This window comes from Phyllobates terribilis, unplaced genomic scaffold (genome assembly GCF_046119375.1).
Source record: "Phyllobates terribilis strain yellow unplaced genomic scaffold, ASM4611937v1 Scaffold_5__5_contigs__length_657084704, whole genome shotgun sequence".
Lineage (NCBI taxonomy): Eukaryota > Metazoa > Chordata > Amphibia > Anura > Dendrobatidae > Phyllobates > Phyllobates terribilis.
In genome coordinates this window covers 296,796,998-296,805,992 of record NW_027362765.1, presented here as the reverse complement: position 1 = coordinate 296,805,992, position 8,995 = coordinate 296,796,998, and positions in this window count along the sequence as shown.

Genomic DNA, 8,995 nt, shown 5'->3' with positions numbered 1-8,995 from the left:
ATATATTCATGTATGGAGTGCCGAAGTTCTTTTTGCAATTTAGATTACTTTTTTCTTCAGAGCACCCGAATAGACCAGTGAGCGACCCCTCTCTTTTTTCTATGAAGTACAATATGTCACGAAAAAATAATCTCAGAAACAGGGAGATCCGTTGAAGCGTTCCAGAGTAATTACCTCATAAAGTGACAGTGGTCAGAATTGGAAAAATTGGCCTGGTCATTAACGTGCAAACCACCTTGGGTTGTAAAGGGGTTAAAGACCAAGCCTCATTTTTTAAATCTGACCAGTGTCACTTTATGAGGTTAGAACTCTGGAACGCTTCAACGGATCCCACTGATTCGGAGACTGTTTTTTCGTGACCTATTGTACTTCAGGTTAGTGGTAAACTTTGTTCGATATGACTTGCATTTATGAAAATATTGGAAATTTGGTGAAAATTTCTTTTAGGCCCAATTTTTTATTTTCACAAAGGTAACAGGAGAAAATGGACCCCAAAATTTGTTGTGTAATTTCTCTTGAGCGCACCAATACCCCATGTGTGGACGGAAACCTGCACAGTGCAAACTCAGAAGGGAAGAAGTGTCATATTGGAGTTCAGATTTAGCTGAAATGTTTTGAGGATGCCATGTCACATTGGCAGAGCCCCTGAGGTGCCAGAACAGCAGAAACCCCCTATAGGTGACATCATTTTACAAACTACACCTCTCAATTAATTCATCTAGGGGTGCAGTGTGCATGCTGACACCACAGGTGCCTCACAGAAATTTATACCATTGGGCGGTGAAGAAAGAATAATTATATTTTGGCCACAGCCTCACTATCAGTATTTGGTCAGTATTCGGTCAGTATTTTTTCTCAGGAGTGGGAGCCAAAACCAGGTGAGGGACAATCAGAGAAAAGGTATAATAGAAACAAGTCACCAATTCTGCATTTATCACCCACTCCTGGTTTTGGCTCCCGCTCCTGAGAAAAAATACTGACTGAATACTGACCAAATACTGATAGTGGGGCCGTGGCCTTTTACCACTAAAATGTTATAGCCCCAAATTTTTAATTTTTATAAGGGCCAATAGAAAAAAATGGACCTCACAGTTTGTTGTGCAATTTCTCCTGAGTACACAATACCCTACATATAATTAGGAAATACTTTTCTGCCACAGTGCAAAGCTCAGAAAGGAAGGAGCGCCATATTATAAAGCAGATTTTACTGTTATGGTTTGCAGGTGCCATGACCCACTGGAAGATCCTCTGAGAACAGCAGAACTCCCTATAAGTGACGCAATTTTACAAACTACACATCTCAATGAATTAATCTAAGGGTGCAATGATCATATTGACATCACGGATGTGTCACAGAATTTTATACCATCGGGCAGTGATGAGAAAATAATTACATTTTTACCACAAAAAATGTGTTTTAGAGTTAGTGCCCACGTAGCAGATTTGATGCAGTGCGTTTTTGCCTCTCTCTGGCAGAAAAAAACGCATGCAGATTTACATGCGTATTTTCTGCCAGGGAGAAGCTTTTTTTCAGCGTTTTTACATGCGTTTTTGCAAGCACTTTTCCAAGCGATTTTGAGCATCACGTGGAAAAGTGCTTGACAAGTTGGTCACACAATATAAATCCATGCAACTGGTATGGATTTATATTGTGTGACCAACTTAGATGCTTTAAATGCTGCATCTATAGTAAAAAAAAAAAAGAGAATTAAAAAGTTAAAAACAAAAAAAAACCTGTATACTCACCTCTCCGGTCTCCTCCCGGCCGCGTCCTCTCTCCTCGGCGTCCTGCGGTGTACTCGCAGGACCTGCGGTGACGTCATTTAGTCAGCTGATGGTCACACGACCATCACCTGACCGCTGACGTCAGCAGTCGCATGACCATCAGCTGATTAAATTACGTCACCGCAGGTCCTGCCAGTACACCGCGGGATGCCGAGGAGAGAAGACGCGGTCGGGAGGAGACCGGGGAGGTGAGTATACAGGTTTTTTTTATTTTTAACTTTTTTATTTATTTTTTTCACCGCGTGGTAGCCGGGATGAAGAGGAGTTGTAGTCTCCTCTTCATCCTGGGTACCACACGCACCGCGATTACGCCGCAAATTCGCGGCCATTGAATTTAATTGAAACGCAGCAAATCCACATATATCTGCGGGTTTGCTGCGTTTCAATGTTCCTCAATGGCCGCGAATTAGTGGCGTAATCGGGGTAGAAATGGTCATGCTGCGTTTTGCAACGCAATGCGAATTCGGCACGCTATTTTTTTTTTTTTAATCAGGTAAATTTTTATTAAACATAACAAAACTTGGAACAGATATTACATGACAATATTCATTTTACAATATTACAGTAAGTCCCCCCCCCCCTTCCCTTACCACTCCATGGAGACCTTTCTTTCTCTTTATTTTATTCTTCCTTACTTTACTCCTTTTCTTTCCTTCCCCTACTCCCTTTCCTTCTCTTCCCCTTTTCTTCTTTCCTTCTTCCCTCTCCACTCCACCATGCAGTTTACCAAGAGTTTTACTCTACGGTAGTATATATATATAGGTGTTACTCTAATTAATCCTATCCAACCATGGCTGTCATAGTTTATGGAAGTATTCCTGCTTATTCCTCTTGGTGTAAATACTTTTTTCAAGTTGAATTATATAGTGCGTTTGGGCAATGAATTAGCATCTGGACGGGGGCTCCTCTAATCCAATATTTTGCAATAAATTTTCTGGCAATAAACAATAATTTCGCAATTGCTATTTTGGTCATGTTGTCTGTTTTTATTTCCTCAACGTACCCTAATATACATGTCAGTGGGTCCCTAGGGACAATATACCTATAAACCATTCCAATACGGTTCAACACTACGATCCAAAAGGAGGACAATCTAGGACAATGCAAAAGCATATGCAGTATGTCTGCCTGAGATTGTGAGCACCTTGGGCAGTCAGTTAGACTTCAACCCTGCTTTAAATAACTTATCAGGGATTCTATACGCCCTGTGGATCACATACAGCTGTGACATTTTCCCAGGCTCACTCATGGATAACTTGGGCATATATTCTAGAATAGACTCCCATCTATCGTCGTTTATCTCTCCCAAGTCTGTCTCCCACTTCCTTCTAACTTTGATAGGGTGTCCTCCAAGAAAGGCGTGCAGCTGGTCTCTATACACTTCAGATATTGCCCCTTTCGTTCCTCTGTTTTTAAGTATAAAATCTAACATCAGATCTATTTGTATTCCAATAGGCCCTCTTCTGCTTTGGGTCTGAAATGCATGCTGAACCTGTCTATATTGAAAGAGGTTTAGCCTTGGGAATTGAAATTCTTCCTGCAACATTTCATATGATTTAAGCTTCCCTCTGTAAATCAACTGATAGATCAGGCCAATACCCATTTCTTTCCACTCACCAAACCCCTTCATATTACTGAACTCCTGAAAATAGATGTTATCCCAGATAGGTGAAAACTTAGTGAAGTGAGTTGCCCCCCTAATCTGCTTGATTTTCTGCCACATCTTATGTATTAGATGTATGGCATGGTTATGCTTCGGCATGCTAATTAGCGCATCATGTGCACAGCACATCCAAATTCACATTGCTTTGCATGGCAGACGGTTTTACAAGCGTTTTCGCAGCCGTAAAAACGCTACAAGAACGCCATGTGGGCACATAGCCTAAGTCCCAAATTTTACATTTTCACACAGGGAAATGGGTACAAATGGCACCAAAATTTGTCACACAATTTCTGGGGACTTGAAAATACCCCATATGTGGCTGTACAGTACTGCTTAGCCATACAGTGAGACTCGGAAAGGAAGAAGCACTATTTGCCCAGATTTTCCTAAAATAGTTGCCAGACTTCTTATACAGAGCTCCTAAGTGCTAGAAGAGCAGAATACCACCCCTCAAGTGACCCCATTTTGGAAATTATACCCCTGCCAAACATGTGGATGCCAAATGTGGCTTAGGCACACTGGGGCTCAGAAGGGAAGGGGGATTTGGGAGCGCTGAAGTCATTGGATCACTTTTGGGGGACGAAGAGCCATAGTTCTTTTTCAGAGCCTTTATACTACCAGTAACATCGAAGCCCCCTATATTTTCATTAACAGATGACAGACCTGAGTGGGGACTTGCTTTTTTTATTATGTAAAATGTTCCCAATAAAAGTTTTGAACTTAAAGTTTGGGATCATATTTATCCAGCGCTCTACGCTGAGCAATTACATCAGAGTTTCCATCTAAATCTCTGAGTGATGTGACTCAGATGAAACCCCAGAGGGATTAATTCCCTATAATGAGGCAGCAGAGTTAATCTGGACTCCGTCTGGCCTCTGTTCAACGGTGTCCTTCTTTTAGGAAGTGCACAAAACTGTGGCGGACTGCGCTTTCATGCGTGCCTAAGAATACGGTCTCCGCCGGATCATAGGCCAGACTGCGTCCACAGTGCCTCCTTCTGCCTCATTATAGGGAATCTTCTTCTGGGGGGTTCAGAAATTTACACAGAAATCCCGGTGTAAGCGCTCAGCGTAGAGTGCAGGATAGCAGTGAGCCGAGCCTTTCTGTGATCTTTGGTACATAGAATGAACAAATCAACAGCAGGTGAAGAATTGATTTTATTTAATTATTACGCAATTCCTTGTGCGGTACAAGTGATTAGATGACTTTATTCTTCGGGTGAGTGCGATTACAGAGACTCCAGATTTTTATTGTTTTTTTTATGTTTGGCTGCTGTCACACACTAAAAGACACACTTTTTTGCGCATCGCCATATTTTGAGAGCTATAAGTATTCCATATTTCGTCATGTGATGGCTTTTTTTTTGGCGGAACGAGTTAACGTTTTTATTGGTGCTATTTTCGGGCACATAACATTTTTTGATCGCTTTCTATTCCGATTTTTGGGAGGCACAATGAACAAAAACCAGCAATTCAGGAATTATTTTTTTATGCAGTTCGGCATGTGGTAAAATTAAATAAGGCAGCTTTATTCTTCGGCTCAGTACGATTACAGCGTACCTCCATTGTCATTTTTTTTATGTTTTTGTGCTTTTTACACAATAAAAACTAATTATTTTTGCATTGCTATATTCTGAAAGTTGCAACTTTTTCCGCTTATGGAGATGTATGTACGCTTGTTTTTTGCAGGACAAGATGAAATTTTCAAAGATGCCATTTTTATCTACATTCGTCTTTTTGATCGAGTTTTATTTCACTTTTTTTTTTCATTGGTATGCTGAAAAAGGATGGCTTGCCACTTTTCTTTTTACGGCAGTCACTAGTGTGACACTTACAGATTTGGTCGCTCTGGACGCGGCAATACCAAAAATTTGTTTTTTTAATTTACTGTGTTAGTAATGGGGGTGTCTGATAGACGCCTCTCCATAACTAACCACCGGGCTTTATGGCAGTTGACATTACAAAGCTGACATCAACCCAATAAACCATTACCCCAATTGCCTTGGCACCAGGGCAACGAGGAAGAGCCCAGCCAAGCACCGGAAAAGGCGCATCTCATGTGATAAGCCACTTTTGGGGCAGCTGCGGGCTTATATTTTTAGGCTGGGAAGGGTCCAATAACCTGGGACTTTCCCAGCCTGATAATATAAGGCCCACAGCTGTCTGTTTTACCTTGGCTGGTTATCAAGAATAGGTGGAACCCCATGTCATTATTTAATAGGTTAAATAAGGCTAAACATTCTTTAGTGTCTCATGAAAGGCACTGAAAGGTGAAAGTTTATTACTGCATCTATTCTATATATCTCTGTATATAAAAGATTGCTTTATTAGTGTGAAAAATAGCTTTAAATTACATGGAGAATTACAGTATGTAAAAGTTGTTAAAAACACTGCGTATGCAAGTCATACCAATGCTAGGGGAGGGGAAAAAAAATGACAAACTCGCATAACATACACAAGTGAAAATATGTATTTTATACACTGCCAATTTTTGCAAGTTTTCCCACCTTACAAAGAATGGAGAGTTCTGTAATTTTTATCGTAGGTACACTTAAATTGTTAGAGACAGAATCTAAAAATGAAAATCACGGTGTATGATTTTTAAATAATTAAATTGCATGAAAAGAGTATTTGACCACCTACCAACCAGCAAGAATTCTGGGGCTCACAGACCTGTTAGTTTTTCTTTAAGAAGCCCTCCTACTCTGCACTCATTACCTGTATTAATTGTGCCTGTTTGAACTTGTTACTTACATAAGACACCTGTCCACACACTCAATCACACTGTAACCTCTCCACTATAGCCAAGATCAAAGAGCTGTCTAAGGACACCGGGGACAAAATTGTAGACCTGAACAAGGCTGGGATGGGCTACAGGACAATAGGCAACAGCTTGGAGAGAAGGCAACAACTGTTGGCACAATTATTAGAAAATGGAAAACATAAAATGACTGTCAATCTTCCTCATCAGGGGCTCCATGCAAGATCTCGCCTCGTGGGGTAAGGATTATTCTGAGAAAGGTCAAGAATCAGCCCAGAACTACACGGGAGGACCAGGTCAATGACCTGAAGAGAGCTGGGATCACAGTCTCAAACATTACAGTTAGAAACACTCTATGCCGTCATGGATTAAAATCCTGCAGGGCACAAAGGGTCCCCCTGCTTTGGAGAAAAAAGGACGAGTACAACCCCAAGAAGACCATCCCAACCATGAAACATGGTGAGGGAAACATACTCTGGGGGTGCTTTTCTGAAAAGGGGACAGGACAACTGCACCATATTAAAGGGAGGATGGATGGGGTCATGTATTGCGAGATTTCGGCCAACAACCTCCTTCCCTCAGTAAGATCATTGAAGATGGGTCGTGGCTGGGTCTTCCAGCATGACAATGACCCGAAACACACAGCCAGGGCAACTAGGGAGTGGCTCTGTAAGAAGCATTTCTCCATCGCTTCATTGCAGGACACAGGACCATGGGTGTATGTGTAGCACCCTGAGGGCTCGGCTGCTACAGGGGTATTGCACCTCGAACCAGAGGTGTGGTATTCCACTCCCGGGTAAGGATGGAGTGTGGGACTGAGCTCAGTAGGCTGCATGCACTACATACATCCCATTTCCGGGGGACAGAACTACGGTACTCCCACCAAGTATATGTGCAGGTACAACAGCGTCTGTCCCTGGCTGGAGTGGGAGGGGGGTGGAACATCCCAGTAGTGTAGGGGCAGATAGGGGGAGTACTCTGGGTAAAGCTAGGAGCTCATTGGGTGCTAGTCACCTGGGCTCACACATAGAGGGAGTATATAAGGTGGGCACCATCTTAGGACAGGGTATTTTTTTAGTCAGTCAGTCTGAGGAGGAGCAGAGCAGAGGAGCTCAGCCAGGAGGGCTGACAGGGAGCTGTGGCTCCGGCTGGGCCCAGCTCCAGAGCCAAGCCTGCAGAGGAGAGAGGAGAAAGAAAGGCCCAGAGTGGAAGACCAGAGGGAACCCTAAGAACCCAGAATCAGACCAAAAAGGGTGAAGGGTTGGCGGACACGGGTACCGGAACCCGAACTGGTGGAGGCCACTTATCCTCAGCCAGGAACCGGAGGTCGTGGTCAAGATTTGCCACGACCCTCACCAAATCCACCAGAAAGGCACACCAAGCATAGGGTCAGGGAACCCAGAGGAGGTTTGACCACTAAGAGACCCGAGGGAGCCGGCCAAAGGTGGATCCCTGGTGGGAATGGCCAGAGACAGAGAGGGAGAAGGGAGCTCAGGACCACGCTCCAGAACTGCCTGGGGGTTAGCCGAGTCCAGGACCTGGTGGACGCAGCACGGCTCGGGTGGTCACTCAAGGCCAGAGTGACTGAGAGAACACTTGTGAGTAAAACCCCTGAAACTGCATCTCCTGACTCTGACTCTTCTTACTGCACCGTCACAACCCCCTTCATCTTCTTCTGCTGCCCTGAGGCCATACCCCTCCCGTTGGGGGTTATACCACCACGCTGCACATCCTTATACACCTGGCCTCAGTGGACTGTTCTGCAGCGGCGGCTTCAAAGCCGCACTCAACGGGTGGCGTAGTCGATCAAGTTAACATCTACTGCCATAGACTGCCACTTAGTTTGACACCCTGGGCACGGACCGGGTCACCGCCACAAGGACTACTACCCCTATCCAGATCCGGCTCCGGGTATCCCCTGAACATGGCCCAGGGGGCGCGTCAACTTTGGCGTAGTCGGCAGGATAACGTGCCCGCAACCACCGGGTACTGCGTGCCTGAAGAAAAGTTCATATTTACCGTAAAAAGAAGTCTCCCGCCAATTCCGGAGGGTCCCCGCCATCGGACGCCATCACGGGTCGTTTCCCGCCGGTTGCCCGCCATCTGCAGCTTTTTCCCGCCATCCACAGAGTTTCCCGCCACTGGGAGACGATTCCCGCCATCTGGGAAGATTTCCCGCCCTGGCAGAGCGGACGCCATTATGGGCGTGCCAGAGGGTGGCAAGAGGCCACCTCCCATCGTGGGCCAGGACCAAGAATGGCGCCAAAAACGAAGACCGCCCCCACCAGCAGAGACTGCAATGATTGAGATGTCCATCAGCGTGGGGGGTCTGCCCCTGGAACTGACAATCACCAAGTTGCCCCAGGACCGCCCTCAATGGGGGCGGATACAGAACAAAAGAGCGAAGATGGGTGCAGCCTGGAGGAGTCTGGAGGAGCCGTACCCGGAGATGGAGGGAGAGGCAGGCAGCACCGACCCTGTGGTCAGGAGCCTGTTGCAAGCTACCACTCCACAAGACCTGGTGGAGATCCTGGCACAGCTCCCCCGAGACCAGGAGCGTGCACAGACCGCGCTGGAGGGCCTCGCACGGAGGATGGCCCAGGTGCAGCGAGAAACGCTGACGGAGTGGAGCAGGGAGATGGCCCAGCAGGCTGGAACCCGCCAGCGAAGCACAGCACCCGCAACGAGGAGCACGCCTGCCCCTGAAGAGGATGCAGAAGGGACGGAGGCCGGAGACGACGCCGCAGAGGGAGCTGAAGAGAAGGAGGCAAGTAAAGGGGACGTCAC